General features: G+C 37.1%; 1 long non-coding RNA gene across 3 annotated transcripts in view; it reads left to right on the top strand.

Annotated features, from left to right (window-relative positions):
* LOC111561846 overlaps window positions 1–25,958 on the top strand; it is a 388,482-nt gene that overhangs the window by 87,879 nt on the left and 274,645 nt on the right. For all 3 annotated transcript variants that reach the window (XR_006583156.1, XR_002744788.2, XR_006583157.1), the window contains exons 4-6: window positions 1,353–1,468; window positions 2,489–2,566; window positions 13,293–13,468. This is a non-coding gene — a long non-coding RNA (uncharacterized LOC111561846). The remainder of the gene's footprint in view (window positions 1–1,352; window positions 1,469–2,488; window positions 2,567–13,292; window positions 13,469–25,958) is intronic.

Below are 25,958 nucleotides of genomic sequence, written 5' to 3'. Positions count from 1 at the left end.
ATATATTAAACATATATATATATAGGTATATTAAACATATATATATAGGTATATTAAACATATATATATAGGTATATTAAACATATATATATAGGTATATTAAACATATATATATACAGGTATATTAAACATATATATATATATATGTTTTTCAGTAAATGCCTTTTAGGTTATAAATTTCCTTCTAAAAACCTCTTGAATTGTATCCCACAGGCTCTAAAATGACGTAATTCTTTAACACATAGTTCTAGATATTTTGTTTTTTGCATTAGGATTTCAGGTTTAATCCATAAATTGCTGAAGATATATTAATAAGTATCTTTACTCTGTGTATTCTTAGTGGGCCACAACTAATTCACCTTTTAGATATAACATGGCACAGCATATAGTAGATATTTCCTGAAAGCTGGTTTAAGTGAACTGAATCTTTTTTGAAATCACTTAGACTGACAGAAATGAGTCTCAAATATACATCTCTTGATTTTTTTAGTCAGATTTATTGAGAAATAATTTACTTATAATAAAATTCACCCTGTTTATAAACTTGACACATGTATACAGTCATGCAACCACTACCACAATTAGGATAAAGATGAGTAGCTCCCCACAAAGTTCTTTGTTTCTTTTGTAGTCATTGTCCCCCTCCCACCTCCAGGCAACCATTGAACTCTTTTTGTCAGGATAGTTTTGCCTTTCTAGAATGTCATAGGAATAGAAGCATATAGTAGGTAGCCTTTGTGTCTTCCTTCTTTCACTCAATGCATTTGAGATTCTTCCATGTTGTTACATGTAATAGTAGTTTTATTCCTTTTTATTGTTGAGTAGTGTTCCACTAGTTGGCTATGACATAGTTTATTATCCATTCGCCAGCTGATGGATGTTTAGTTTGTTTCCATTTAGGTAGTTTTTAGCAATTATGAGTGAGGCTTCTATAAACATTCGTGTACAGGTTTTGTGAGGACATAAGTTTTTATTTCTCTTGGGCAAACACCTAAGAGTGAAGTTGCTGGCTGTTCTGATAATTGTGTGTTAGTGGTGGGGATTGGTGGTGGAAGAGGAGTGGATAGGCTCTCTGATGTCCTACTGCAGGATAGTGTTTCCTGGTCCTTCCAGCAGTGATAGCACACCTGTAACACATTAACATAATATCATGGGGCTGACTCCATACTGTTTCCTGACCCCCCTCCAGGGCCAAAGGAGTTTTTCTTCTACATTTTCCCATCAGCACTGGGTCTTTACCTGTGCCTGGTAGTGACAGAGTTTTCTCTGCCCCTCTCACAGAGGTTTAAGGTTTTGCTACTTATGAGAGGATGGTCTGGGCAAGGTGTCTGGGGTTCATGCTTTCCCCACAGCAGCAGTCGCTGTCTTCCAGCTGGCCCGTACCACACAAGGGACTCTCTCGGGTTGTCTACTGTGCTATCATCTTTCTCATGAGCACCTGCTGGGGTCCACGGAAAAGAGCCTGGGAGTAAGTACCAATCCCTCTTATGTCCGGGGCTGCCAGGGGTTTCATACTGTCATACTACCCACACTCAACCTTTACCAATTCTTTAAAGGTTTGGTTGATGTTTTTTTAAACTCAATTGTAGGGTGGTCAGTGCTTTTTCTCCCATTCTCTGCCACCTGTGAGCCAGTCCATGGGTACTTGATTCAATTTAATTTTATTCAAATATAAACGTAAACTAAAACCAATTCAGCATAGTTTAATTTCTTGTATTGCCTTTCTATTGGGGCATTAATGGAGGGAAAGTTAGATGAGTGGGAGGATCAAAATCTGAATCCAAAGAGATGTGTTCTCAAACTAGCCTCCCGCAGACACTGGGGTTTGGCTACAAAATTTGACTGAGTTGCTTTTTTCCCAAATACTCAGAAAATAGTTAAATTTATGGGTTGAATTTTCTGAATTCTAAGATTCTACCTCATAATTTGTTATTATTGTAAAACCTTGGTAACTGTTGCTGATTGTTTGCTCAGTGGTGCATGCAGCTGGGTAAACAATGAGCATGAAAATGGCAAATTGGACAGCCAATCAGGCTTTTTCATCACTTTATAAGGTAATTTGGGTTCATCTTATATGGTTTTAACTTGATAAAACATTTTCCTGAAAATTTTTGTGTGGTTTGGGAGTATAGAAACACATATCATTTTAGAGATGCTTAAAAAATTTGCATTCCCTGTAGAAACTCAAAGTAGTTTTGTTGAGAAACACTGCAAAGCAGAGGGGATGATGTAACCAAAAAATAGGATCAGTAAAAGGTCTTTGATTTCAATCTCATATTATTTCTGTTACTGTGCAAATTTTTACGATAGTGGCTCATGTTATGTAAAGTAATTTGAAAAGGAAGGATTTCAGCAAAACATGTTTAAACACCTAAAAGGAAGATATGTGAAGCCTAAATACAAAGCTTAATCATGTACTTAATCATGGGGGAGAAGCTAGGGGTGTTTCAATAAATTTTAATTTATGCCAATTTTTATCTTATAAAAGGATGTGGAAAGTCTTCCAGGACTGATTTGAAAATAGCTGAAATATATCCTGAAGAATTTTCAACTTTTGCAAAATTCAGTGAGTGAAATAAGTGATAATTCTGTAAGGCATAGGGTGTCTGTACTTATTAGAGTTGAAGGCATTCTGAGATATAAGGTCCCTCTCCAAATCTGAAATATATTTTTATATTTAAACATATGCAGTATGCACTCTCAACAATAGCCAAATTATGGAAAGAGCCTAAATGTCCATCAACTGATGAATGGATAAAGAAATTGTGGTTTATATACACAATGGAGTACTACGTGGCAAAGAGAAAGGATGAAATATGGCCCTTTGTAGCAACATGGATGGAACTGGAGAGTGTGATGCTAAGTGAAATAAGCCATACAGAGAAAGACAGATACCATATGGTTTCACTCTTATGTGGATCCTGAGAAACTTAACAGAAACCCATGGGGGAGGGGAAGGAAAAAAAAAAAGAGGTTAGAGTGGGAGAGAGCCAAAGCATAAGAGACTCTTAAAAACTGAGAACAAACTGAAGGTTGATGGGGGGTGGGAGGGAGGGGAGGGTGGGTGATGGGTATGAGGAGGGCACCTTTTGGGATGAGCACTGGGTGTTGTATGCAAACCAATTTGACAATAAACTTCATATATTGAAAAAAATAAAAAAAAATAAACATATGCAATGTAAATATAATTTGGTTAGGGTGGGGGTGGGGTATAATTGAAATAGGCAAAGGGAGGTACAAACTTCCAGTTCTAAAATTATATATAATATCTATAATTTTGATATATGTCATATATAATTTATACATAAATATATAAATAAGAATAATTATATAAATATAAATGTGTGTGTGGATGGGTGGATAGATAGATAGATAGATAGATAGATAGATAGATAGATAAAACTTAGTTGGATGGGGTGCCTGGGTGGCTCAGTTGGTTAAGCATCCAACTCTTGATTTCAGCTCAGGTCATGATCTTGGCTCAGGTCATGATCTCATGGTTTGTGAGTTCGAGTCCCACGTCAGGCTGTGTGCTGACAAAGCAGAGCCTGGTTGGGGTTCTGACTCTCTCCCTTTCTCTCTGCCCCTCCCTGTTTCAAAATAAATAAATAAACTCTAAAAAAAAACTTGATTGGTATCTATATATATTTTCTAGTAATATTTTCTTCTAGAAAATGTGTTTCTAGTTTATACAATAGAACTAAATATATCAATATTTCATGGTACTCTGCGAAGAGTACTATGATTTCCAAATAATATATCACATGTGTTTGAGTGGGCTTTGATGTGTTTTCCACATGACCTATTTTGGATTTGGGGCATACTCTTGGATAAAAATTTGGCTCTGAAAAGTGATTGTGTTTCAATTTCCTCATCTGTAAGATGGGAATAATAATAGTGCCTCCTTCACAGAATTGTTATGGGAAGTAAATGAGGCATTGCTTGTAAACTGCTTGTTTCAGTGCCTGGCTATAATAAGTGTTCATTAGAATTTAGTTATTATTAGTACCTAAAACATAGAGGTGGTCATGGGTTTGTTTTCAGGGCCTGGAGAAGAGCTATGTATCTTTGTAGTGATACCTCCATTTGAGACGGAAGGGACAATAGTGATGATGTTCCCTGACCCATTAATTTACAGCATTTGTTGTAAGAATCAACTGAGATAATGCTTGTTAATCCACATTGCTACTTTTGGGTATGCAAGTTAAAAACTTCACAATAAGAAAGAAACTGTCTTTATTGTTTTATACACATCATTTTAAGAGAATCTGTCAACTTTTATTTTACATTTTTTTGTTTTATTCTCCTAGGTTTCTTTTTCTTGTTTTTAACCAACAGCTTTTTAACCTTAAGTTTCAGACATCTCTTCCCATAACATCTTTCATCTGACAAGCATGGGTATCAATGTGGTGTGTTAGTTCAGTTCAGGTTGTAGGAAGCCCTTGTTGCCAGGATGACTGACTGGAGTGGGTTTTCCAGTTCCCTTTTTATCTCTAGAACCAGCAGAGGGAGCACCAGTCTCTCCCTATCTAAACAATCGTGATGACTTTTAAACATATGGTGGCCCTTTAATGATTAAATTTCAAACGATGGTGCTTGAATGAAGATGTAAAATTTAACGTGTGAATGTCCATTAATTATTTTAATAATGCAGACAAGTTTAAACTTATTCAAAGGGGAAATTTTCTTTTCAAGACTACAGGTCATTATGGAGTGAAACTGGGAGCTACCCAGTAACTTTACCACAACATAATTTAGAATATATTAGTTTTCATTGGAAGTAGAGGGAAGGAGGAAGCTGAGAATGTCTGGAATCATTTAATAAATATTTATTGAGTGCTTGCTATGTTTCAGGTGATAAGCTAAATTATGAGGCTATAGAAATGAACCAGACTCAATCTGGGAGGCAGACCGAGAAGAAAACGTTGGGAAAATTACTTGAAAATGTCTAATTGTTAAATAAGAATTTTAAATAAAATGTTTGTTGAAAGAATGAATTATAATAGTATGTGTATTAATAATATAAAATTAACATTTTTGTATGGTGCTATAATAGCATGTGTATTAATAATATAAAATTAACTTTTTTATATAGTGCTTCCACATACATTACTCATTTAATTAGACTTAGGAGAGGTTTAAAGTTCCACAAATATGAGGCACCTGGGTGGCTTAGTGGGTTAAGCATCTGATTCTTGATTTCTGCTCAGGTCATGATCTCACGGTCATGAGATCCAGCCCCACTGTGTACCTTGGTTGGGATTGTCTTTCTCTGCCCCCGCTGTCCCTCCCCTCTAAATAAATAAACTAATTAAAAGTTTCACAAATAGTGAATATATTATAAGGTTTTTATACTTTAAAAGTAAGGATTATCTGCTTAAAAATAAATTGTTAGAAAATGAACATCCTCCTTTAGTATATTGGGCAATAATCCTTTTTAGAAGTTATTTTCCCACTCAGTGGAAACTATTAAATATCTATGTTTAGAAGATCAAGAAGGTTGACCAGGGGAAATAAAACTAAATATACAGCAAAAGCCTAACAAGAATTTCTTTGAGGTCATTAGACAAATCTTAGTTGAAGGAAGTACAGGGTAATGCCATTCAGAAAATTTCATCTATATGGAGAAAAAAATGATCCAATAAAATTAGTAGTAACTTTGATAGAACATCTGGGATAATATAAAATGTACATGTTTTAGATTAGTTAGTTTACCTAATATACAGACCTCAGTTCTGCACTAGAAGAGAGTAACCCAGTGAGTTAATTTTGACTTCATTAAACTTTGTTGATAAAGCAAACTTTTGGTTATTACAGACATAAAGTGAATGCATATTATGATACTTTTTAGAGATCCTAAATAAATAGGCACCCAGATCTTTCAACAACCAGACTTAATCTTACCAAGGAGGGACAAGAACTCCAAATTGATCAAATACAAATGAAGCATGTAAGGTTATGAGAAATTTGATTTAGGAATAAAAATCCTACAACTAACCCAGTTTTAGATATAGGCTATTTCAATGTTTCTCAAGATGAGATATAGCCTTTGACCCTACCAATTCTTTTTTCTATTTTGGGGCTTAAAGTAGCCACTTTATTTATTTCTCTCAGTTCTGTTGGCTGACTAGGCTCAGTTGGTTGGAAGGCTCTTGTTCAGGGTTTTGATCAGGACTTACTTTTTTTTTTTTTCTTTAAAACACCTTCACCCATTTCCTCCACCTCTCTGCTGCCCCCTGCCCCGCCCCATCTCAGGCAACCACCAGTCTGTTCTCTGTTCCTGTGAGTTCAGTTTTTTTAGATTCTGCATATAAGTGAAATCATATGGTATTTGTTTTTCTCTATCTTATTTCAGTTAGCATAATGCCCTCAAAGTCTATCCATTTCACAATTGGTAGGAGTTCTGGCCCCACTCAGAGGGGTAGAGCTTGCTTTCTTCTGTTTTGTCCCCCAAATGCAATGGGCTTCCAATAGTGCCCTAAGGTAATTGGTTTCACGTTTGTTCTTCCCCCTGCATATTAAGGCTTTTGTTTTGTAGGAGACATAGAGGTGATGGGTTGAGCCAGGGTTTTGGCAGCAGCTAGTGTTTCCTCCTCTACCAGCACCCCAAGAAAAGCCTTCTCAGGATTCTCCCTGACCTTCCCTGTGTCTGGTGGGATTCATGGAGTCCAAGCCTGCAAGAGTGTGAAGTCCTCTATAGCTGAGATCCTTAGGAGTTGGCACTCTCATGCTAGTTCATTCTCATCCTCTAGCAATTTGTTTAAATGTTTTAGCTACATCTTCTTTTCAGCTAAGATTGTATCTAGTATTGTCTGCCTCAAGTCAGTAAATACTTGGCCTTGTTTCTCCCTGAAAACACTGTTTCTCCCCAGACTTCAGGTTACTTGGCCCTGCAACCTCAGTTTCTTAATGTGTTAAAGAAAAGTTATTAATTTGCGGTTTGTATAGCTTTGTCCTTACTCCAAGATTGGAGAATACTCTAAATCTCTGAGCTGAAAACCTTTATCTTACTTGTCATCTGTGCCATTTTTTGGTCTTCATTTGCCACCACCATGTTTCTCAGGATTTACTGTGCTTAAGAATCAACTGAGAAACATGTTAATAATACGTATTTCTATGTCCCACTCTAGAAATAGTGATTCAGTAGTCTCAGGTAGACAAAAGGGATTTGCTTATTGACAAAGCTCCCCAGGGAGTCCCCAGGCTAAAAAGGACTTTGGAAGGCAGTATCTTCTCAAAGGTAAATTCTCCCTGAGGAATGGTAGTGTGCTCATTCATTTTTCTGTCTTCAGTTGTGTCCATGCCTTATATATGTTAGCCTGTCAATAATTATGCAAAATATGCATTGAATTTAAATTAGTTGCATAGGATCAGAGGTGGGGAAGAAACTTCCCTTGAAATATCCCACATTTATTAAACCTATCCACAATTCAAGGTTCAGCTGAAGTTCTAAATCTTCCAACCAACTTCTTGGAGTAAATAGCATTGGAGGAGGGGCGGGTGGGTAGTGAGTCAAGAAACCTGCTTTTAGCTTCTAGTTTGAGCTTCTAGTTTTGTCAGTAATTAGTTATGTGATTTGGCTAAGGCACTTAAACTTTTCTGCAATTTATTTTTGGCTCTGATTTAACAAAATATAAGAATGGAATAGACTTGGAACATAAACATGAATAATCATGAAAATCAGTTGAGAAGGTGTTTATTTTTACTTATAATGTATGAAGATATGTTTATAAACACACACATACATTATACATACATACAGACACATGCATATATGCACATACATACAGTAACCATATTGTATACATTATATATTTTGCATATGTAATTAAAGATTCCAGTGCCTCCATCTGTAGAGATGATGAGTCAGTAATTTGAAATATATATATTTTTTAACATCTCTAGATGATTCTAATGAATGGTCATGTTTGAAAACCACTCAGTTAAATGCTTTGAAAATTTTCAAGTCTAAGCCTCTATCTCCCTTTACTGAACTCCATCTGATGGCCATGAACTACCAAAGAGTAGTGACTAAAAATATATTTAAGTTTTATTTTTCATTTATATTATCATCCCAATACATCCCGATATGCTTAGTGATAGAAAACGCATCATATTTTTTCTTGAATAGAGTTCCTAGTATAGTTTATAGAATCCTGCAAGCAAGTTAGTAAATTTTTGTTGCTGGATAGATTAAAATAAAAGTAGCCAGAAGTTAGAAGTCAGGGAGGAAAGGGAAGTTAGAGATAGGTGGGAAGACGTAACTGTCTTGGTCTTAGCTATATGAATAGAATATCTTGGCAGAGGAATTTTAAATAGATTGGATAGGTGACAAAGGAGAATTGGCAGAGAAGAAGGTGGCAGTAGTCAAGGTAACTAAGCAGTTGATGAGCATCTGAGTTAGGAGGTTCCGGAATGTGGAGGAGGAAATGACACATGTGAGTATCTGAGGGAGGAGTATGTGAGAGGAAGGGAGAGCTAATGAGGGGAGGCCGCTGTATTTCTAAGGGCTAATGATAGATTCCAGAGAGAGAGAGAGAGAGAGAGAGAGAGAGAGAGAGAGAGAGAGAGACAGGAGGGTCTAGAGTTGGGAATGTGCAAACATGTGTAGCACAAAGACTCCAGAAAGCTTTAATTCCTGGAGCTCAAAGGAAGGCAGTTGCCCTGGAGATCAGCTAGGATCTGCAACCATCACTGTGAAAGTGAGACATAAACTTTTGCCGAGGAGAGCCAGTAAGATCTGGGAATCCGTGGCATAGCCTAAGCCTATCCTGTCTGCCCTGAAAAAAAAAACTTTAATAGAGTTTATATAGGATGTTGTTATTGATCCTGATGGATCTGTCATTTTGAGTTAACAGTAAAATAAGACCCCAAGTATCTGAATGAGTTTGCCTGTTGAATGGATTTGTGTAATGCCATTATTGCTAATTGTGAAGAACATTTGCTCAAAATAAAAAACTTGAGTTTTTAAATTTGACTTAACCTTTAGATATAAGAAGCAAATGCTGTTCGGCTCATCAGGGGAGGTCATGTTTACTACCAAGTAAGGAGTTGGGATTTTGATTGACTTTATTGATTTTATTAGTAGAATAACATCCAGGAAGTGTAAACATCCCAAAAATATTTTAAAATAAGGTTTTTGACCTAACACTGAGGTTTCAGTGCAAGGACTGGAGTGAACAAAGATCAATGATTTTGAGTGGTCTTTTTCAGAAATTATCATGGTATCCATGTTTCCTTACAAAGGAGAATCAGTGTTCAGTTGTTATGACAAAGAAGTGATTTCCTTTTTAAAAGGTGTACTGTATTGCATAGTTGCAGCCCAGAGATGACTGATGCTCTGAAGAGACGTAGTCATCAGAGAAGACATAGCCACAGATTAGAAAGTTCAGGTCTGAGAGGCAGAGTGCTGCCATAAGTGTAACAGAATATTTGATGGAAGGCAAACTTTGACTTTAAATAAGTTCAGGAGCAAAGATGTGGGGCCCCGAAAACAGAAGTAGGTGTCGCAGCATTGAAAATCATGGAACCCAGAGAGGAGAGTCTGTTCTGGCAGAAACCACTCCCTTCACCTCCTTGTTCCAGGTTTATCATAAATTCTATGTGAGATAAACAGGTTTCAGAAACTATGTATCCTTTCTAGTTCATTGTATTTTAACATGTTTCTAGGTAACATTACCATGTATGGAGTTATTTGACCTCAGTAAAATTTTTTGTCATCTCTATAAAGTTTTGAATAAAAGCAACCTTCCAATCTTCCATCACTGAATGTAGATACTAGAATTGGGAATAACTTACTCAGTACTCATGGTCAAGGCTGTGGCACTGAAGTCACTGCTGTAGAATAGACACTGCTGTGTTATTGTTTGGCTGCCTAACAACCATCAACAATTCTTAATCTTCTGTGACTTTTGAAGGAATTTCTTATTTTCATTTATGGGAATTTTGAGTATAAATGTCAGGCATGTGTCTTGCATGCCCTAACTGAAAACCAGGTACAGAACTCAAGCTGATTAATCTTGCCTAGAATCTTGAGCTGAATCAAAAAAAAAGTTGCTTGAAGCTCATTTACTCCAGCACTTGGACCCAGGTTCCAGTTGCGTTGTTGAGCTGCTTTGATTTGTGTTTCTGCCTGTTCTTTCTCAAAGCTTAGTTGTTTTTCTTCCTTTTTATGACAAGTAAAATTATAATATATTTAAAGTATACAATATGTTTATTTGAGATGTATATATTGTGAAATGATTCCCATTATTGAGTTAATCAACATAGGCATCACCTCATAAAGCTTTTTTTTTTTTTTTGGTGAGAATATTGAAGATTTAGTCTCTTAACAAATTTCAAGTATACAATATAATATCATTAACTATAGTCACCATATTATACACTAAACCCTCAGAACTTACTCATCTTATAACTGGAAGTTTGTAGCCTTTAGCAGCCTCAAAGCCTACTTTTCCAGTTTTCCCTTTATTCGGTCAGCACTTGATATCTTTCCTATAAATTATATTTTTAAGTTTACCCAAATTTGTCTTCGATACTTGAACTCTTTGCAAATGTAGTGCAAACTCTTTTAGTAAATATAGTGAATAATTCTCAGGAATTATTCACTATAAATTACTATAAATTTACTATATATTACTATATATTACTATATTACTATATATTACTATATATTACTATAAATATACTATAAATTACTATAAATTACTCAGGATGAGTAATTTATCTCAGTTGGTATTTCATATTATAAAGGCCAACAGGAGGGGAAAAAGGAGGAAGGAAAATGTTTTTTTTTTTACTTGTGGGCCCCCCAGATACTCCCTGCCAGCAATGTTAGTTCAACACGGGGTTCACTCACATTAGGTCCATCCTTTTATTGTCAGTTTGTGGGATCAAGTGCTACAAATATCATCTGAGCAGATTCAATGAGCATTAGTTTGCCTTTAGTCACATAGGTTATATAGATGAAGAAGGAGCCAAGAAAGGTAAAAGAGGAGGAGCAATCAGGTCCCATAGGAATACAGGCTATTCCTGACCTCTATAGAGGTCACAAAACAGTAAATATAGACCCAGGATATGAGCGTGGGAATTAACAATGTCAGGCACAGGTGCACAGGCGATATAGAGCACCTGAGCACCATGTGATGTGCATCTAGGCAAAGGCAGAGACAGACACTGGAGTGCCATTCCTCCATTTGAATTCACACTCCTCCACTTATTGGCATTGTGACCTAGACAAGCTATATAATTTCTCATCTTTTGGTGCCTCTGTTTCCTCATGCATAAAATAAGGACAATTGTATTTCCTATCTTACTTGCTTACTGAGGACTGAGTGAGTTAATACAAGTACAGCAATTAGAACAGTGGTTGGTGCGCTTAATAAATGTGATATATAAAGAATAGTACTTGTTAAATAAATATTAACTATTAAAAGGTATTGGTAAATACAGTTGGGGTTCAACAGTCAGCTTTCGTTCAGGCACTTGACTGAGAATGTGGGAAGGAGGAATGAAGAGCACTTAGTTGGAATCAGCAGTGAGTGGGTGAGGATCCAGGAATGCTTCCTCCCAAATGCAAGCCTGAATTTGGAGACAAATAAATGTGGCATAATATAACCTGGAGGGAAACTTGCAGAACCCACATGGAAGAGACCTAGATATAATTCTCATCTGGTTCCCCCCTTTTATTTTCTCTTACATAAAAAAGAATCTGCTCGACTATAGCGGCAGGCAAATCCTTAACCTCTTTTTGTTCTGTCATCCATAAAATAGCACATTCTCTGTGCCTAAATGAAATTATCTGTGTGAAAGAATTTTTCACAGTCATAGGAAGTTTGTATTATTTAGGACTCTTTCAGTTGCAAGTGATGGGAATTCAAACGAGCTAAGAAAGTAATTAGTAGACTGATAAAACTGGACAGGATGTTGGGTATTTCATAGGACTGAAAGACATGCCGTAGGAACCTGGTCCTTGGAGACTGGAACTAAGTATTCAAAGTTACCTGCATTTTTTTTTCTCATTACTAAGACTACTTTGTGGCACAGTTTCAGAGGAACTGTTCACATGGTATTCTAGAGGAGTTGTATAAAAGGCACAAGGTAATGTAAGGGGTGAATGTACCCTTTGGAGATGTGACAAACTTTTATCTCTGATTTTGCTTCTCTTTGCACCTTATTCTTTTTGATACTAGATAGGTTTCCTCCTTAAGGCTGGGAAATGTGGCACAAATAGCTATAGCTTTTATCCTTCCAACACTGTAACAGAGAGAAAACAGAATCTTTCTTGTTAGTTTAAGTAGAAAATTCCCAAGAAGGACTCTGATTGGCCTGAGCTGGGTCACATGCCTATTCCTAAGTCACCGTGGCCTAGGGGATGGGGTCCTCTGATTGCAGGAGCCTGGATCATGTGCTCACCTTTGCAAGTATGCACGGGGAGTATGGGGAATGTTTGGGATTGAAAACCCAAAGAAGGGAAGTATGAAAGACAAGATAGAGTTATCATAGTCCCCAAACAAAAGCATTATTTTTTGATGTTTGAGATTATTCACCACCCTCCAGCCAACATTAATGTGAAGAGTGTGTTGTGCAGTAACAGTAGTTATATACATATGAGACATATATTAAGCCAAGATTTTTCTGTTGGGAAAATAGAGTGGCTGAATTAAGATACTTCAACACAGCTGTACTATTTTTCTTCACCATTACCCCTTTGGAACACTCTAATACTGTCATGAATGAGGAATTACTTTTCCATATACTATCTTCATGTGGACATGCTTTTTAACAATCCTGAAAAGAACTGGTAACTATCTCTGTTACTAAATGGGGAGTAGGTGAAAATAGGAATTCAACGGGCATTCATTTGCTTAGTAAGTCTCCTGAGTGTGCTCACAATACCAAGAGTCAGCATGGCTTCGGGAAGAAAGCGTGTGTTTATCAGATGTTCTTGCTGAGGCGCATAAGCAAATAGTACTGGGACTGTGGAAATGATATGTGGATATGTTTCTGGAAATTTAAACAGGAGTATTATTCAGTGAGCAGAAGACTTGGGCTGGGAATTGATAACCCTTTGAGGGCCACTAGAAAGATCAGATATGTACAGATGAATAATAGCATGCATAAAAACTGAAGGTGAACTGGTAGTCAATCCAAGTTTAATATAACAATAAAGAGTGCTTCCTCTTCCCCCCAAATTTCTTTGCTCATCATTTCTAAGTTTCTATTTTAAAGACCATGATTTCTAGTCTATATACAACCTTATTGATAGAATTTTACCCTTTCATTTCATCCAGAATTTTTATTACTATTATGATCCTTACCTTATGGATAAGGAAACTGAAGCACAGAGAGTTTAAGAAACTTGACAAAGCTTCAAAGCTAGTTGGTGGCAAAGCCAGGATATGGACCAAGACAGGCTGGATCCAGAGCATATGCTATTCTACCGTGTTTCATTTTCACTAAATTCAAGGTAAATGTTTGAAATCTGGGGCATGGTCAAGCTCTCCTTTTCCAGGAGAGTTTTTGTATGATCAGATAAGGTCATTGTATTCATCCATTTGTTAAATGTAGCAACAAGATTAAAATTTTTTTTTGAACATGGATATGTTCCGAATATAGGTATAATTTGAGTGCTAGAACTGTCTCATCCTCTTACTAGCTGTGTGAATATGGGTATACTCAGATTCATCACTTGAAACAAAGGAACATTACCACTTGTTTGACATGCCTTGCAAATTATTGGGAGAAAAAGAGCTGGGAAGTGTGAATTCAGGACGCATTAAGAACATTTGCACCATGAAAATGAAGTAAATTGAAACAAACACCAGCTTCTCACAACCTTTTGCCATCTCATTTTCCTGGTTTTGTCCTGTCTAATTTAGATCATAAACCCTCCAGTCAGAAACCATCACCTCTTTATACAGAGTACGATGACTGGTGTCACTATTTAATAAAAACACAAGAAGCAGCTGCAAAGGTTTGAAATTAAATCTACAAACGTAAGGTGAAAGTTATATTGAGTTCCAACTGTAGGTCATTATGGCAAAATTAAGATAAGGACATGGATTTGTTTTCTTAATTTTCTTAAAACTGGTGTAATGTAACAATTAAGAGAATGTGGTCCAGAGTCAGGTTTCCTATGTTACAATTCTAACTTGGCTTCTTACTAATTATATAATGTTTTGAACACACTATATTTTATAGATTGCATGAAATACAATATTTTACATTTTCACATCTCAGAAATTGAGATTATTTATACAAGGAACAGTATTTTATGATTACCATTGCCCACATAGCAGCTAAGATACAGCTGGCATTGCCTGAGCATGTGTGCACACACACACATACATGCACACACACACGCACACACACACACACACACACACATACTTGGCCATTGCTGTTCACGTTGCCATGAGTTTACCTGAGTTATAGGCATTGGTGTTAATGCACATGCTGAGGTAATTTGCTATTTAAACTGTCTTGAGAAAAATTACACAGTGCATTTGGCTTTCAGATAAAAAGTTATTGTATATGCAGAAACAAAGCAGTGGGGCTTAAATTTGTTATTTGTGAAGCAACAATTCATCACTGGAAGAATGACTGTTATGCCAGGTTTTCTTGCAAAGAAAAAAGAAGGGGGCTTTATGATATCCAAGAAAGGGAAATACCCTCAGGTAGCTGAAACTGTGTTCCTTTTGTTACTGAGGTGCAGCAAAAGGATTGCTTATCACACACCAAGTCATGCAACCAAAAAGCAGGAGAAATCCCAAATCCCTTGGTATATGGAGAAAAAAATTGCAAGGCAGCGAGAGGCTGGTGTGACAGAAGAGCACTTTCAACAAGTATAAAATAAAAATCTGAAGTGGCAAGAAAATATTATATCACAGTTTGGCAGCATTTCCCCCCCCTTTTTATTTGTATATTTAAAAAATCATATAATGTGCTCATGGCTTCCTTGAAATGTGAAATATAGAATACCTCATTAGCTGTGTGAGAATTAAATGAAATAACATAGGTGAAGTGTTATTGGTGTGCTTGACACATAGTAAGTGTATAATACATGTTGGCCATTATTATCATCATCAAATTACAGAGGCCTTTCATTTTCGTATCTGCTCTCTAATAGATTAATGGGGATTGGAAACAATTCAAGTGGGATACGTTTCATTTGAAAATAAAATGTGGTTTTGTGATCTCAGGGAGAGCTGGGGAAAGTTTAATTGGCAATATCAGGTATTTCACAAGTGGGAGGGATGAGTGAAGTGAGAACTTTTCACAGTGTGGCCAACATGGGATGACTTTTCCTGTCGTGGACTGGAAGTTATATGGTACTACCCTAAGAAATTGCTGCCTGGCAACATGATAGATACAGCTTCAGCCGTATTTCCTTAGCCAACAAAATTGCAGACATTTCTATGTACCACCTTGGTGTTTTATTCGAAAGTGTAGTGTTAATTTCAGTGTACCACTTCACACACACACACACAAAAAAAATTCATGGCTTTAGAAATTGTGATTTTAGCAGCTATTTGGAGCTGCAAGTACATTTAAGGATTTTATTGAAAAGTTCTCAAGTAAACAAATGTGGGCCTCGGCTCAGTGAATTTACACAATGTTCAAGTACACAGATGAATTCAACCTCTGAATTTTAATTTTCATCTAACTTGAGCTGTTGCATTCCTCAAAACATAAAAGGAAGAATTTATAAAGTCATGAGTGACGCTAATTGGGATGTGATTTTTTTTCAGAATCCATTTCCTGGTTAGAAAGTCAACATTTTGAGATACTTTCCCAAAATGTCTTTCAGATTGTGTTCAAGAGTGTCTATTAAAAGTTAATTCTTTTTTTCTTTAACAAATTAACTTTTGAAGTCTGAAATATCTACTTGAATATATTTGATTTTTATTTATCAAGATAACTAAAGTAAAGGCATGTCACACACCACTCCTCTTTCGCTCACTACATTTTTTAAGTTCATGTTTGTGAAGGACAAGCAAAGCTTGTGTGTATTTGATTTTTATCACTTTTGTTATTTCAAGAGTACAAAGATGATAACACAAGATATTTGAGACCTTAGGATTGAAAATCTCTCTTACGGCCAGAGGAATTATGGAAAGTTCAGTGCACAAACAATTCTGGGCTTATTCATTTGGCCAAATTAGTTTGTCTTGTTTTTGCATTACAATTTTGATTGCTGCACTTCAGTGTCTTTTCTGTCCCTGAAAACTATCTAGAAATATTTGGCTATTGAGTATCATAATAATTGTGTCACGAGACAGTTGTTCTAGCAATAAAGTTAACCAGTCATGATAGAGTGCCTCTGGACAAGTGGACTTGTGTGTGTGTGTGTGTGTGTGTGTGTGTGTGTCATTGCAAGTTAACTTGGTGTGTTTACTTATTAGTCTTAACAAAGTTATCCTTTTAAAAAGTGGGGAGGAAAGGGAGCGCCTGGGTGGCTCAGTCAGTTAAGGATCTGACTCTTGATTTTGGCTCAGGTCATGATCTCACGGTTCATGAGATCGAGCCCCTATCAGGCTCCATCAGCGTGGAGCCTGCTTGGGATTCTCTCTCCATCTCTCTGTCCCTCCCATCTCTCAAAATAAATAAATAAACTAAAAAAAGAAAAAGTGTGGAGGGAAGAAAAATGCTGTCCTGGGACTTTGTTGACTTAAATTTGTCCCTCAATGTCCAATTAAGGAATGTCTTTTCAGTATAAACTACTTAAGAACAATCTTCCATTTTTCACATTTGGCTTCTTTTCCCTTAAAGGTCAGGTAGATAAACAAGGAATGGATATAACTGCTAAATGTGGTTCAGTTCTTGACATTGGTACTGAGGGTCTATCAAAATGGAAAAAAAACTTTTTTTTTCTTCATTTTATACTTTCTATTAATTTTGTTTAAGAAAAAAAAAGTTGGGACAAAACTCTAATCAGTAATGGTAGAACTTTCTCCAAAATGTTGTCTTTCATTTATTATTATCTAGTATTGTAGCGGGATTCTTGCACAGAGTCGTGACACCGAGGCTTTTCTTTCCAGGAAGCAACTTTATTCCTGCAAGCACCACTCAGTTGGGTTCGAACCTGAAGAACTGAGCCCTGAACGCCATGTAGCATAGTTTTTTATATATTTTTTACTCTTTGTCTCCCATATATGGTAACTCACAAACAGTCTGATTAAGTGGTCTCATGTTACAAGGTCAGGAGTGATGTTGTCAAGTAAGCAAATAGCAAGGTTGCCTTGAGGTGTTTTTTTTTTTTTCTTTCTTTCCTTAGGGAGGGGACCCTACCACATTGTGAAGTAGTTTGACTAGTGCTAGATAAATTACACAATGGAAGAGAATTTTAAGAAAACAAGTGTTTTATTGTCTCATTCTATTTGATGGTCTACTCTATTTTTGGAAGTTCCTTTTAAGCTCTGGGATTGTAAAACAATTACCTTTCAAACCACTGAAGTGCAACTTGAATATGGTTAACACTTCATCTGGCTTCCAGGGTGTAAATTAGCCTTGTCTACAGGCCATCAGGAAAATTTAATATTCTTTATTTGTGAATCATCAACATTCTAAAATTTGACTAAGTATTATAAAAGATAAGCAATGTAATAAGATTTCTTGAATGCAATTAGGAAGCAAGAAATTATTTCAACAATTTTATTGCAATGTGCAATACACTTTTCCCTGATCCCTGAGTTGATTAGTTTATGCATTAATTCCTTTTCAGAAGGACCCCTAACAATGTAAGGAATCAGTACCCACCCACTTGCTGTCACTTCAAATGTACACATATTTAGAGAAAGTCCAGGGACCTCAAAATATTCCTCCATCAGTCCACAGGTCTTTTGGTGGAAAGGAGACAGCAGTAGGCATTAGGAACGGAGGTGTAGTCTCAAAGTCTGCCACAGGAAGGTCCCACCAAGATAATTTTCTAGTGGGGTGCTTTAGCAATGCACAGACTTGACATAAGAATAAAAATATGGCTAGCCTCTGTTAACTGAAATGTGAAAACTTTTTCTTTGTCCTCTTTACCTTTTTCCTCTTTCTCTCTTTCCTCTATTCTTTCTCTGTTGTCTCTTCCTACTTCTCGTCTCTTTTTCTATCTTGGTCTTTTACTATCCCTCCTTCCCGTATCTTCTTTTTATGCATTCTCCCTTTGAAAGCATATTTACTCTATGGCACATCAATATACATATCATTTCAGTTCTCTATCTCCAGTCTTGATCTCTTTAACCTCCAATCTGCCATTCCCACCTGCCTGTTGGACACTTGCAGATGTCATTCTTTAAATACTTGAGATTCCTCTTGTTGTCTGTTGAACTTATCTTCCCCTCATTCCTCAAAACAGCTCTTGATCTTCTCTTACCTATTTCAATAACGTTCTCACCAATCTTTCAGTTACCTCAGCCTCTCACCTTGATGTAAATCTTGCATTTTCTTCCAAATCCAATCAGGCATGAGTCCTCCTGATTCTTCTTTTGTTATATCCTTAAATCTTCTTTTTATTTTTATTTCTAATATCAAGTAGTAGACCCTTTTCATCATTCACCTAAATTGGTCTTACTTCTTTTCTCTGGTCCTTACTTACCTATCCTCCAAGTCAAGAGAGAGCTATGAAATCACAATATTCCTAACATAGCACAAGATTCATTTCACCTGCTCATCAAAAGTCTTAGATGAGAGACAGGAATAGGCCAGACACTCTGAGAGATGAAAACAAAGTTGAGTATGTATAATACTAGATATCAATATGTGTTGTAAATGATTTATACTACAAGATATCAAATGCAATGCAGACAATGTGGTACTTATTCAGCAAAGATAGACAAATAGACTTGGTGGGGCACCTGGGTGTCTCAGTCAGTTGGGCATCTGACTTCAGCTCAGGTCATGATCTCGTGGCTCATAGGTTCAAGCCACACATCAGCTGTGTGCTGATAGTTTGGAGCCTGGAGCCTTCTTCAGATTCTGTCTCCCCCTCTCTCTCTGCCCTTCCCCTGCTCACACTCTGTGTCTCTCTCTTTCAAAAATAAATAAACATTATTTTTTTTAAAAAAGATAGACAAATAGACTTGGAATAGATGAAAAAATTGCAAAGCAGTAGGTCTGGTATGACTAAAGAACTCTAAGTACAGACATAATAGTCCAGAAATTGACTCACACTATGTAGTCCCTTGATTAATGAGAAAGACAATGCTGCAGTGTAGTTGGAAAGGATAGCCTTTTCAATAAGTGGTGCTGGATCAATTGAATATCCATGTGGGAAAAAAAGGAAATGTTGACCCCTCTCCCACATTGTAAAAAATCAGTTTTAAATGGGTCATAGAGCTGAATGTGGAAGATAAAAGAACCAAAAGGACACATATGAAAAATTAACTAAAAAGAAAATTACTAATAAACCAGATTGTGTTAAAATTAAGAAACATAAAGAAGTAAAAATGCACACCACAGAGTGGAAGATGTTTGCAATACATCTATCTGACAATGAGTAGTATAGCATATTTGGCAAAATCCTACAAAATAATAATAATAATAAAAGTAACCTAGTAGAAAAATGGGCAAAAAACTTTAACAGGTAATAAAAGAGCATTTATAAATGGCCAATATACACGTGAAGAAATGCTACATTTTATTAGAGCCTAAGGAACTGCAAACTAAAACCTCCATGAAATATCACTACACACCAACCAGGATGGCAAAACTCAAACAGTACCAGTACTGGGAGAGATATGGAACAGGCATAACTTCTATAATTCTTGACAGACATGCAGACTTTATATAATTGCTTTGAAAGACTGTTTGGTAGTTATCAACTAAAGCTGAGTATGGGCTTTGGTTGACCCAGCAATTCCACTTGTGGGTAAATACCCAAGAGAAATGAGTAAATAAGTGCATTAAAGCATATTCATAGCAGCACTATTCATAACAGTCTCAAATTGGAAAGCTACCTCAATGTCCATCAATAATAGAATAATAAATACATTTTATTATGCTTGTTAATAAATACACATTCTACCAACATTTTGGAAACCAGTGGCTTCCATAATACTCTTTCTTTGTACTTACTTTGCATCTCCCTAAACTTCTCTGGATGGTGGGTCCAGCAGAATTCCATGCTCTTGGGGCATCCCCAACATTATATGTAAATAGGGCAGTAAGAAACAGTAAAGGCAGGGGCGCCTGGGTTGCTCAGTCAGTTAAGCGTCTGACTTCGGCTCAGGTCATGATCTCATGGTTCATGTTTTCAAGCCCAGTGTCAGGCTCTGTGCTGACAGCTCAGACTGCTTCAGACTCTGTTTTCTCTCTCTCTCTGTCCCTCCCTGGCTTGCACTCTGTCTGTATTAAAAATGAATAAACATTAAAAAAATTAAGAAAAAAAAGAAACAGTAAAGACATTTTGTCAAGTTCCTTTGTTTACACACATGATCCCTTGTACCAGCAGACTTACCTTACAAAACACAAATTCAAAGATCAAATCATTAAGATTTTCAATAGCAGGGCAATAAACTAAGCATGGGCCCTTCTGAGTGAGGGGCATTCCCATGAACCCAGCCATTCATGTTAATCATCCTTCAATAAAGGGTTTATTGAAAGTAAAGTGAACAAATAAATATTTCGTCTGGCTTCTTCACTGTTGAATAAATAAAGGCAAAATCCCTTAGGCTAAAACAGGGTTTTTAAAACCTTGGTTTAAACTCTAGCTTGCTCACCTTTAATTTCCCTCTCTGCACACCAACTAATTGTCCCTCAATACTAACCCATATCCAAGCCTGAGATTCATCTTTCACCTCTTTCTCAACTCCTCACAGCAGGTTTGGTTGCCTCAGTCTCACAAATGCATCCACTTTCCAATAGAGACTGATCACTCTAAAATAAGCCCCATGGTACCCAGGTGCCTAATCTAATAAACCAGCCAAATGCTGCAGAGCAAGATGAAAGCCAAGGCCAAACATCCTAGGGCTCAGGGTGTGGGGAGCTTCCATTCACCATCCCTCCATGATTCCCTATAGTCATTCTCCCAATAGTAGTCCCTATACCCTTTATAAAATGTCAGTGACTCCTGCTCAATTTCGACAGCGACTTCCCACTCCATGGAGACTGAAATCCAGATTTTTTACTCTGAACCAGGAGGTCCTGCCCACATACCTGTCCATCCTCATCTCTTTCTTCTATTCACTTACTTCACCTCAGCCTCCCTGACCCTCTTAGGACTGATTCATGGCTTATAAATTTGCCTAATTTCTCCTGATAGAATGCACATCTTTGCATGGCTATTAACCTTCCTGTTAGGATACAGATCAGTCCCCTCTTTGAAGAAGACTTTGCCTAACACAAAATATAAAGTAGCTCTCTGTCACCAATTCTGGTCATTGTTAACATAGTACCAAACTTTTCCCTCCTAGAACTTACCTCCACCTGCAGTGATTTGATTCATAATTTTGTTTACGTATTTAATGTTTGTGTCCTCTTTCTAGAGTATAAGCTCTAGGCTGTCCTGCTCATGGACAAGAACAAAATTTGGCACATGCACGTGCTTAAAAATACTACATCTCATCACTTGCTTTTGGAAGGGCGATTGAAAGCTCTCCTCATTCTCTTGGTTAGTCTTGGCTTTATTATTATTGTTATTATTATTATTTTCCCATTGATACTTCTCAGCCAAGTTTTTGTTTTGGTGAGGGGGGATGGATACTAAGAGGCATATGAGATAGGGAACTAGAGCTCATGGTTGGGGTTGGAGAGTGGGAAAATGGAGAGGAGATATGTATGTTCTGGAGAGAATTTTTTTTTCTTTTTTTGGGGGAAAGACAAAAACTTTATTGTTTAAAGTGGATTTTGGAAACTTCTGTTGTCTAAGGTGCCATCTAACCCTTTGTCCCTTCTCCTCAGAAACCCATGATTAAAGTTAACATGACTTATGAAGCATTGTCAGGTTTTTGGGGGAAGGGAAGATTGTTCCATCATGTGCTAAGATGGGGTTCATATACAAGGCAAGTGTAGGGAGCCTCAACAGCCTTCCCTCCCTCAGGTTATGCTTCTCCTTCAACCAACATCCTAAGTTTGTTGACTGCTAAGTTTGGTTAAAAAATGCTTTCTTTGGCTATTCTGTTTGTAATATTGTTGCCAAACATCCTTTCCTAGGCAACCTACTGTGGAAAGGAATTTGTGGGTAAGAGCAAAGGTCCTGGAGTGTGACTTATTTTAAAGCCCAACTGTGTCCTCACTTCCTCTTGTTCTGTCTTGCCTGCATTCTAAAAATAGGATTTGACTCATGGCATGGAATGCGGATACTGAAGACCTGGAAGATACACTGAAGACCCCAGATTCAGATCTTCTCATTTTAGAAATGTTACTTGATAGGGAACTTTTCTCCCCCAGTACCGGTGCAGCAAATCCAGTAAAGGGTTCTGCTTAGTTTCCCTTGAGTTATGTGCCTATCTTTGAGTTAATCAGTGTGTTGATGGAAATGGGTCCTATATTTGATCAGAACTGGTTCATATCCTGAATCTAATGTCTATGACATGGAATCCATTAATAGAAGAAAGTGCTCACAAAAAATGCTGGGCAATGAAAACAATAGATTTCATAATTTTCCTGAGTCATCTTTGCTGGGTCAGAAGATCTAGAAACCAGGGTACTAATAGCTCAGACAACCAAACAATTCATTATCAACAGTCTTCTAAAATTCTTAGAATTCCCAAAATCAACTTCAGGTTAAGGCATAATTTTGAGGGTGGATTTGCACATTATATAGCTGTAAAGGAACATGAGAAAGAAGATGCTAAGCAGCAAGAAAGGCCTGGGTGTAGATCCTGGTTCTGATACATACTATGACTTTATATCTTGGGACCTGAGTTCTCTCATTTGTGAAGGATTTTTGCATGGACGAGGTACTGTAAATTAAAAATTCTGTGCATATATGATGTATTTAGTTTCTTACCCTTTGTCCCCAAATCACCAGGGCTTAACCTTTCTGAATCATAGCCTTTTGATGTCTCTTAGAGTCATGGAACTACAACTCCCAAGGATAAGTTTAGAAGCTAAGTATAGATCTAGACAGAGAACCCTGTCCAGTTGGGACACTTGGGACCTAGATTGTAAAATAAAAGTGAGTTCTCCCACTCTAGCCAAGAAGGAGAATTAGCAGAACATTGAGACTAGCAAAAGTCAAGGTGAGGGCAGCTTCTCTGAACCCCAAGTTGCTTGGGATCTTCTGTGAGCTGTCAGGTATTTCTTTGGCGCTAAGGAAACTCTGATAGTGCCTTTTACAACCCTCTGTCTCCATTTCTTGCTTGTAGGGTTCAGTAGCTACTGATTATATACTGTCATGTTTTATGGTTACAATGCTTCTGCCTATCACTCCCCTATTAGATTATCAAATCTTCAAGAATAAAAAATCATTCATTCAGTAAAACCAAATGAGAAATAGTATGTGGAGACTAGAACCACAATGTTGAGGTTTAAGTGGCAGTTTGCCACTAAGTGGCTGTATGACCCTAAGCAAGTTACTTATCCTTTCCATGCCTCAGTGTTTTCTTCTGTCAAATGGGGATAATCATAATATCTAGCTCATATGGTTATTTTGAGAGAAAAAGGTTTTTCAATGACATGTTGCAAGCCCTTAGTGCATGCGTGCCGGCTATTATTAAGGCAGCACTTACTATGTGGTAGGTGCTGTACTATATTTACATCATCTAAGTTATTCCTCACAACACCTCATGATATAGTTAGTACTCTCCTCATTTTACAGATGACAAATTTGAAAGGTGGAGCTCTTTGCCCAAGGTGATGCAGCTAGAAAACGACAATGGTGTGGCTTCAGAGCTTATATTTTCAAGAATATCTTACATTGCCTGCTTACCTGGGGAGTCCCTGACTTTGGTCCTGGGCACCCAGATGCTCCCTTAGAGGACTGTGTGTTTGGAGCAGATTGGTGCTCATGGAGCTTCCAGGTTTGATTGCCATCTCACCCGCAGCCCAGGGCTTTTTTCCTGGAGCTAATTCACATCATAGTTTCACAATACAGAGCTGAATGTGGAGGCTGTGTTGAACCATTTTTTTCCCCTCCTTGTCATTTAAGGTCAGGATTGGGTACAGCATGTTGAAATATATATTGTTCACAGCCTTTTTCTGTTCACTGAACTTTCCAATTAGTGTCCACTTAAATGGATGCCGGGGAGAATTTCTTACAAGTCATGGTGTCATGTTGAATTGTGGTGATTATGAAGGCTACAGTGACAGGAAAGACCAAAGATATTTTTTCTCTCCTCATGTTGCTTGGCAAAAACTGGCTGTGAAAAATAAGCCTTGAGTTAAGAATTCCCTGATATAAAAGGACATTAAGACTTTTTTTCCCCCTTCTTGCCATTTTTTTTTGTTGTTGTTAAAAGTCCTTCTAATTTAAATGTTCCATTTCCTTGAATTTTGTTTTTAAGATTATAGTTGTATATGGCGCCCTCGGGGTAATGTTATATTGATTATCAAATGTCTCCAGTGCATTCCTGCTCTTGGTCTATTTAAGTATAGAACAAAATATCTTTCATTCTAAATGTCATTTGCTGTGAGCTATTTTCTTGTACCCAGTTGCTTTCTTTCCCTTTTGTTTATCTTATTTTGCATACACTTTCACTTTTTATAAAATTGGTTATAATATGGGATGATTATGCTGTGTTCTGAGGGTGAATTTGAACATGAAGTCAGATATTTTATTTTGTGACAGAAAGATTAGGGTATTTCCCCCCCCCCCCTTGTATTCTCCTTCAAAAAAAGAAATGCCCCAGTCAATGAATAATTTAAGTCCTTGAATTCTGAAGAACATTTTTGAGTATTTCATGGTACAGGCATCTTTATTTTATGTTTCCTTCCCTGAGGCAGGAGAGGTACCCGGTATTATAATATGAACTCAATCAGTCATGTCCTTTCCCCCAGCTGCATGGTGATGAGAGTCTCACCTCTAAGAGAATTTAATTCAGGGACAGGAAGAGAATTCAAGGAAGGCCGCTGTCACCCTTATTCAATCTCCATTGCATTTTATGTTAAGTCTAGGACCACAGGCTTCAGCTTTTCTCATGCTAAAACCAAGAGGGACTGGTTTTCCTGTGAAAATACGGTTGTCTCTGGAGTTTTTCTGGGGATCACCAGGTTGTGATCAGGGGTTTAGAACAGGCTGTCCGCCTAATTCCCTCCTGGTTCTCTTAACAGATCAGTGGAAGGAATTGGGTACAGGAGTGTTTCTAATTCTACTTTGGTTCTGGTCTCTAGATCAATTTTATCGAGATTTATTGCGACATACTGGCTATCTCAATAAAAAGATGCATGTGCACATTAAAGAAATGTGATGAGTTGACTTATCAGCAATTCAGAATATAATGGTTGCAGAGGATTATTTATGCTGAACTGTGTTCCTTGCCAAGTTTCAAGGCTATTTCAGGGTGTGGCAAGTCACTGCTATAGCTAGTCTGCCTTTTATTTATTTGTTTGTTTGTTTGTTTATTTATTTGTTTTCAATATATAATTTATTGTCAAATTGGTTTCCATACAACACTCAGTGCTCATCCCAACAGGTACCCTCCTTATGCCCATCACCCACTTTCCCCTCTCCCTCACCCCCCATCAGCCCTCAGTTTGTTCTCAGTATTTAAGAGTCTCTTATGTTTTGCCTCCTTCTCTCTCTGTAACTTTTTTTTCCTCTTCCCTTCCCCCCTGGTCTTCTGTTAAGTTTCTCAGGATCTACATATGAGTGAAAACACATGCTGTCTATCTTTCTCTGCCTGACTTATTTCACTTAGCATAATACTCTCCAGTTCCATCCACGTTGCTACAAATGGCCATATTTCATTCTTTCTCCTTGCCAAGTAGTATTCCATTGTATATATAAACCACATCTGCTTTATCCATTCATTAGTTGATGGACATTTAGGCTCTTTCCATAATTTGGCTATTGTTGAAAGTGCTGTTAT

This window comes from Felis catus, chromosome C1 (genome assembly GCF_018350175.1).
Source record: "Felis catus isolate Fca126 chromosome C1, F.catus_Fca126_mat1.0, whole genome shotgun sequence".
Classification (NCBI taxonomy): Eukaryota; Metazoa; Chordata; class Mammalia; order Carnivora; family Felidae; genus Felis; species Felis catus.
This window is presented reverse-complemented; position numbering and strand designations above follow the sequence as displayed.